The sequence below is a fragment of the Cebus imitator genome, unplaced genomic scaffold (assembly GCF_001604975.1).
Source record: "Cebus imitator isolate Cc_AM_T3 unplaced genomic scaffold, Cebus_imitator-1.0 Scaffold574, whole genome shotgun sequence".
NCBI classification, from domain to species: Eukaryota; Metazoa; Chordata; class Mammalia; order Primates; family Cebidae; genus Cebus; species Cebus imitator.
Window position 1 is genome coordinate 508,771 of NW_016107889.1, and position 8,542 is coordinate 517,312.

Here is an 8,542-nt window from a genome sequence, read left to right on the forward strand (position 1 = left end):
AAAAAAAAAAAAAAAAAAAAAAAAAAAAAAAAAAAGGAAAGGAAAGAAAAGAAATAAAAAAGAAGATGGTGGATTAGCTAAAAATGGATAATGTTTAACATAGTAAAGTCCAGAAGCACATTTAAGTTGTAGTTAAATCCAACCTTTGGCAAAATCAACACTCATCATAACCCCTACATAGCTCCAGGAAGAAACCCTAATAAATAGATGTATTCAGGTCTTTTAAAAATATATGTATTTTAAAATCAAAGTGTGTACAATAAGATTTTTTAAGTCCCAAATGCTAAAAGTCCTTTAATAAAAAACATCAGTTCCTTGACCTATGCTGATCAACTTCATTCCCTAGTAACAACCTCTTTCAAATCTGTAACTATTTCTTCTGATATTTATGTCCATTTTCCAAAATGTTCAAGCCACACACACACACACACACACACACACACACACACACACAAAGGGTTATTAGATCAAGTTTAGACATTGTCTACTGAGTATTATTAGGTCAAATATGGGATTTAGCTTGCATATATACTCTTCTCTATTCCATCCCACATCCTTCCAATATATCTCATGTTTATTGTGGAAATATATATTATACATGTACTACTATGTTTATACAGTATAATTCACTATTGAGCCAATTAGTGAACTGTAAATACATTCAACTTCTTTTTCAATTTGCTTTTTTTTCCCTAGAGTTACTTATTAACTAACTTTTGTGTTTTGTTTTACATCTGATGAAGTCTTCTAACATAGTTCAATAATTCTGAAAAGAGATTTATAACAATTTTCCATATCTTGTCAGATGACATAAACTTTATGTTTCATTAGAAGGTAAATTTCAAGAACTTAGAAACTTAATTTTGTTCATAACTATAGCCTGAGTGCCTGTAACAGGCTGTAAAACATAACAGGTTCTCCATAGATATTTGTTGCATGGAAAATGAAAGGAATAATTTATGATTTTTATTTTTCCCTGGAAGCAGCCCCTCTGAAACCTTCCAATCTTTTGCTCCAATCTGGACCGACTGCTTGCTTCCTAGCTGACATCTTGGGACTTACCTTCAAATATTCCTTGGTTGTTCTTTTTTTTTTTTTTTTTTTTCCGGATCCTATGTCTTCCATTTTTTAGGTTTGCACTCTCATTTCATAGAATATATCCTTTAGAAGGTTCTGAAGTATGGAAGTATTTATGGAAGATAAATATTGCACTTGCACATCTAAAACTATTTTTACCACATACTTGCTTGATAATTCCATTATATATCAAATTGTAATTTAAAAATGGTTTTCATGCAGACTTTTGAATGCATTCCTCCATTGTTGTCTGTCTTCCAGTATTGATTACCATTCCTTCACCCTTTGCAGACATTTATATTTGAATTTCCACCTCCAAATACTGTGGTTTGGGAATCCAGATCTATCCTACTCTTTCAGTTGTCTATTACAGTGTAGCAAACTACAACACATGTAATGTCTTTAAACAATAACCATGTTCTTTTTTCTTGAAGGTTGTGCACATTGACTGGTGTCTACTCCATGAGATGTCATGTGAGGTTGCAGTCATCTGGGTGCTTGACTGAACTGGAATGCCCGATATGACTCACTCATGTGGCTGGCCATTGGTGATGACTATGAACTGTGAGCTCAGTTGGAGCGTTCAGCCAGAGTGCCTTTGGTTTTTCTACATGTGGCATTTCCATTTGGCTTGGACTGTCATTAAATGGCACCTGGTTTCCAACAGGAATGAAGCAGACATTGCTAGTCTTCTTAAGGCTTATGTTCAACAGTCTCAGAATGTCACTTTTGCTGTATTCTATCAGTAAAGGCAGTTACAAGTCCAGCCTAGATTCAAGGGGAGAGAAAATAAACTGTATTAATGTGAATAGCAGCATAAGCATGGAGTGAGGAGGAGTTGTTAAGGTCCATCTTTGGATAATATTACACATAGTTTCATTAAAGATAAAATTTGTTTTGCTGCTTTTGTTCTTATTGGTTTTGCATGTTTTTTCATAAGGACGTGGAATAAAAATGTTTTTACCATCATGAAATCAGAAATCTATACTTCTTTAAAAATTATCTGCTTAATAGATATCAAGAGATTATACCAATGAATTTTTTAATATTATCATTATGAGGATTTGATTACTCAGATCACCAAGCAGATTGTTGCTCAACAATAATTAACTGTGGCTGCACGGAGATGGCCAATGAATTAAATTAAAAGGTGGCAGGGAATGGGAGAAGGAAGCTACCATACATTCATCAGTTTATTTATTCATTATTTCATTTGTTAAGAGATGTTAAAATGAGACTCTTGGCATCTCAGTTCTAGATGATGCCACAAATGCTGGGAAAAATACCCCGTTATATAGGACTTTCAATGGGAATTTCTAGAAATTGGTTCGTAACCCATATCCCACCGACAATCTTGAGGCTATTAAAAGAGTTAAAGTTAAGTAGATAGGGGGGAGAAAGATAATTTGTGCGTAGAGAGTATTGGAGTGATGCAGCATGTTCTGCCACTTCTCCCTTTTGCCACAATTAAGGTGTGTACTTTCTCCACACCATATGCCCAGTGAGAGGAACATAGAAGAGATCATCCTGAGGGCTTGATATGTATCCCTTGAAGTATAACAGACATGAAATACACGTATCTGAGACTCATCTGAGAAATCTATTAATAGAGTATATGTCTACGGACCTGAGGAAAAGAGGAAAGGATAGTGGAGAGAAAGTAAGAGTGAGAATAAGAGCAACTGAGAAAGTGATGTACATCATTTTGCTGTTGATCATTCCTTTTTCGCTATGGACCAAGGAGATCTTCAGGGGAAAGTAAGCTTGAAGATATCTTTAAAAGATACTCTGGGTCGGGTGTGGTGGCTCATGCCTGCAATCTCAGCACTTTGGGAGGCCGAGGTCGGCAGATCACCTGAGGTCAGGAGTTTGAGACCAGCTTGGCCAATATGGTGAAACACATCTCCACTAAAAATACAAAAATTAGCTGGGCGTGGTGTGGCACACCTGTAATCCCAGCTACTTGGGAGGCTGAGGCAGAAAAATCACTTGAACCCAGGAGGTGGAGGTTGCAGTGAGCCGAGTTCACACCATTTACCCTCCAGCCTCAGTGACAGAGTAAGACTCCATCTCCCAAAAAAAAAAAAAAAAAAAAAAAAGGTACTCTGCCCAAGAGGCTATCTGGAGAGATTGGCCAAGTAGCTCAGCAGATGGTACAGCTCAAAATTCCAGGGCTGAAGCATGGAGACACAGAAGCCAGCCAGAAGAATAGAAATAAATAGACCAATAGAATAAAATTGAAAATCCAGAAACAAATTCATATGATATTGTCTGGCTCTGTGTTCCACCCAAATCTCATCTTGAATTGTAATCCAAATTGTAATCCCCATGTGTTGGGGGAGGGACCTTGTGGGATTGTGGGAGGTGATTAGATCATGGCGGGGGGTGTTTCCTCATGATGTTCTTGTTGATAGTGAGTGAGTTCTCTTGAGATATGATGGTTTTATAAGGGGCTTTTCCCCCCTTCACTTTGTACTTCTCTCTCCTGCCACCTTGTGAAAAAGGATGTGTTGGCTTTCCCTTTCACCGTGATTGCAGTTTCCTGAGGCATCCCCAGCCATGCAAAACTGTGAGTCAATTAAATCTTTTTCCTTTATAAATTACCCATCCTTGGTCATGTCCTTATAGCAAAATGAGAACAGAATAATACAGTAAATTGGTAATGCAGAAGTGGGGTACTGCTATAAAGATACCTAAAAATGTACAAGCAACCTTAGAACTGGGTAACAGCCAGATGTTGGAAGAGTTTGAAGAACTTCGAAGAAGACAGGAAAACATGGGAAAGTTTGGAACTTCCTAGAGACTTGTTGAATGGCTTTGACCAACATGCTGATAGTGATATGGACAATGAAGTCTAGGCTGAGGTAGTATCAGATAGAGATGAGGACCTAGTTGGGAACTGGAGTAAAGGTCACTCTTGCCATGCAGAGAGACTGGCATCATTTTGCCCTTGCCCTAGAGATCTATGGAACTTTGAACTTAAGAGAGATTATTTAAGGTATCTGACAGAAAAAATTTCTAAGTGATAAAGCATTCAAAAGGAAGCATGTTTTGGGGGAGAGACCTCATGGGAGGTGATAAGATCATCGAGGTGGTCCCTCCATGCTATTCTTATGAATGACAGTGAGTGAGTTCTCACGAGATCTGATGGTTTTATAAGGAGCTTTTCCCCCACTTTGCTCTGCACTTCTCTCTCCTGCACCTTGTGAAGAAAGACATGTATACTTCCCTTTAGGTCATGATTTTAAGTTTCCTGTGGCCTTCCCAGCCATGCAGAACTGTGAGTCAATTAAACCTCTTTCCTTTAAAAATTACCCAGTGTTGGCCTTATAGCAGTAAGAGAATGAACTAATACACCATACATCTATGGCTGACTGAGTTTTGACAAGGATGCCAAGACCATTCAATGAGGAAAGGGTAGCCTATTCAACAAATGGTGTTGAGACAAGCGAATAACTACATGCAAAAGGATGAAATTGAACCTTTGCCTCATACCAAATACAAAAATGAACTAAAAATGTATCAAAGGCCTAAATGCAAGAGTGAAAACTACAATAAAACTCATAAAAAAACATAGGGGTAAACCTTCATGATCTTGGATTTGGCAATGAATTACTAGATATGATACCAAAAGCATACATGCAAAAGAAAACATAAATGAATTTAACTTCATCAAAAAAACTTTTGTGCTTCGAAGGACACTATCAAGAAAGTAAAAGACAATGAATGGGAGAAAATATTTGCAATTTTTACATTTAATAAGGGCCTTATATTTACGATGCATAAAGTACACTTACAACTTAATAAAAAAAGGCAACCTAAATTGACAATGAGAAAAAAATCTAAATAGACATTTCTCCAGGGAAGGTTTCAAAATGACAAATAAGCACAGAAAAACCATCATTAATTATCAGGGAAATGCAGATCAAAACTACAATGAAATGATACTTTCTATCCACTAGTATGGCTAGAATAAAAAAGATAGATAAAAAGATAGATAATTGGTGACAATGTGGAAAAATTGAACTTCATGTACAATTGCGCAACTTCTTTGGAAAACAGTCTTGGCAGTTTCTCCCAAAATTTAATATAGTGGTGTCATATAACTCAACAATTTTAGCCCAAAATATCTACCTGAGAGATTTGAAAATATATGTTAACAAAAAACTTGTACATTTGCAGGTATATATTATTTATAATATCCAAAATGTAAAAACAACCAAAATGTTCAACGATAAATTATTAAAATGTGATATATCTATATAATGGAATATTATTCAGCCATAAAAAGTAATGATATACTGATAAATGCTACAACATGTATAAATTTTGAAAATATTATGCCAAGCAAAAGACATGAGTTTAAAAAAACCCACATATTATATAATTCCATTCATGTGAAAGTCCAGAATAGGGAAATTTACAGAGATAATAGATTAGTGGTTTCTTGGGGCTGAGGTAGAGTCTGGGAATAGTCTTATAACAGGTAAAGGATTCAGTATTTCTTTTCAGGTGAGGAAAATGTTCTAAAATGGATTGTGGTGATTGTTGCACATATCTGTGAATATATTAAAAACCATTGAATTGTACACTTTAAATGGGCAAATGGGTATAGTGTGTGACTTATATATCTCAATAAAGGTGCTTTAGAAAAAACACCAGCCAGAGACTGACTTCATCAATGAAATGGTAGTTGCAGTTGAACATTCCCTCTGGAGCTATTCAAGAAACCCAATAAAGCACCAAAAGCGAAAGACTCAGCTCTGGGAGCACACCTTAGTCAGAGAGTACCAAAAACAATTTGTAACCAATCAGCTGTGAAATACTGTGCCTTTTTCCTCATTCCCCCTTCACCTTGAGTCTCACCTTGGATTCAACATTCATATGGATATCTGAGGGAAGAATCTTTTAGGCAGAGGGAACACTATGTACAAAGTCATAAGATGGGAACATATATACTGTGTGTCTGGAGTGGAGCATGTGAAGGGGATAAGGGTGGGAAATCAAGTGGGGAGGAGCAGTGAGGTCAATATTAAAAAATGACCACAAGTTCTTCTCCTTTATGCATCCCTGTCTTTCCAATTGCATGCAATCCATGCAATAGCAAATGTAATCTATGCCATTTCAGATCCTCCTATCAGAAGATAGACTATTTCTTCACTCTTTAAATTAGCCCTGTAACTTGCTTTGGCCAATAGGACATTAACAAACATGACACAAGCAGAGTTTTGAAAAACACTTGTGCATCAGAGCTTACTTTCTTGCTGCTCTAAGAATCCTAGGCAGCCATGTGAAGAAACCCAGGCTAGCTGTGTAGATAATTAGAGATGCACGAACCAGTTCTGCTGTGTAGATAATTTGAGACGCATGAGCCAGTTCCCCCTGTTATTTGGGCTGATACCCAGGCAACCCTCAGACATGGCCGTTGACTGCAGTTAATAACAGATGCATGGATTAACCCAGCCAAGACCAGCAAAAGAACCACCCAGCTGAACCCAGTCCAAATCACTGACCCACAGAATTGTGATCTATATAGTTATCACTTTTAGCCATTACATTTTGGGTTGGTTTGTTACATAGCAAAATCTAACTGATACAGTAAACATAAAGGAGGCTTCTCAGGCACACCTCTGCTCTGTGCTCAAAGCTAAAAGGGAAAGAGGAGTTCTCAGATTTTTATGTTCTAAAGCCCAGCTCACAGGATTTGGGGCTTAACCCCCAACTAACAATAAGGGGTAAGCATTTTCTTTGAAGTGTTTTTCTGTGCTGAGCAGTCTCCTTGGAGACCAAACATACATTTAGTGGGAAGCAGCAGAGGTAGTATGTGGATTACAGCCTTTCCCCTGGGAGAAGGTGGATTCTAACAATGAAAATGACATCAGCTATCATTTCTTCAGCTCTTGGGGGCTTTGCATTATCTCCTTGAATTCTCATAATCACCACGGGAGGTAGGCACTATTGTTGTTCCCATTTTACAGACTGAGATTCAGAGAAATTAAGTGACTTGTCCTAGGTCACACAGCTGAGAGGGCTAGGATTCAAATCCTGATCTGTCTGACTCAATAACCCAAACACCTAAGCACAATACTACACTGTCACTTGGTTGAGACATAACAAGCTCACCCTGAAGTCTGCAATTGCTGACCTGATTTACTTGCTTGGGGACATCAGGCTGGACCTCTGAAGCCATTATTACTGATGGCCAGTGAATAAGCCCACTCCATCCACTGCAACTCAGCCCCATGCCTTATTCACTCATTTCCTACCTTCATATCATCTGCAGCTGGCCTAGGTCCTCCCATTTCTGCAGCAGTGGAACAGCTGGGTTAACCCTTTCCTTCAGTAGGGGATCTCAGGGGAGAGTATGAGTCAAGGATTGCTCCTGGAGAGGCCTGGCAATGCTTTTACTCTTCATTAAAAGTTTATGTGCATTATACACTTCATTATATGCAATTGGGTTTCTTATATGGCACTCCAGTGCATAAATGACTCCCTAGACACATTTGTGAGTTTCCATTGTTATAAATGCTGGCTCAGTCACAAGGCAGACATGTTTTAAACTATTCAATTATTCTTGGTATAATAACCAAATCCTTGGGAGGTTTTACTTTACAATCCCTCTACAGGATTGCTTGCTGGAGAGCATCACTATTACTATTGGTCAAAACCTTTCAGTTTTGATTCTCAGTAGTCAGGAAGATGTGAAAGGCCATGGATAGAAAATTACTCCCATTTCCAATTTATTGTGAATTGACTTATGCGGTGGGTTAGTTTATAAAACATAAATGTGGATCCTAGAAAGGCTAATATTTTTATACTGAGAAAATAATGAAGCCATAAGTATTGCATAGCTTTAAGGGCTAGCAAAGAGACACACATACATGCATTCATTCACTCACTCCTTTTTTTTTTTTCAACTGAATTTACCACGCATTTGTTGTATACCTAGAACAGAGATGGGCGCTAGCTGTGTAGAGTGAATATAAGACGTGGTGTTCACTCTGAAATATCTTACCTTCTAGTGGAATGACAGATAAATGTACAACGTTAGTGTATTATAGTAACTGCTATGAGAGGGATATGATGAGAGTACTGACGAGAAAATGGCTGTTTAACAGAGTTCTTAGCTGAAGAGTATGTAGCTTCAGAGCAGAGGGTGTTTAGCTTGCTGGAGTAGGGATAGGCCCCAGAACAATGTGGAAACTCACATGTTGCAGATTGTAGAGCTACTTGTCAGCCTGATACCCTCCATGGAGGATGGCTGATCTGCCTGTTTCTCCAGGTGTTCAGTGCTATTATGTGAGCCAGAAACAAACCTCTTCAAACAGGTTTGAACCATTATGTACTTCAGAATTTGCTTGTTTTTTTCCCCCCATTTATTTATTTTATTGCATTTTAGGTTTTGGGGTACATGTGAAGAACATGCAAGATTGTTGCATAGGTACACACGTGGCAGTGTGATTTG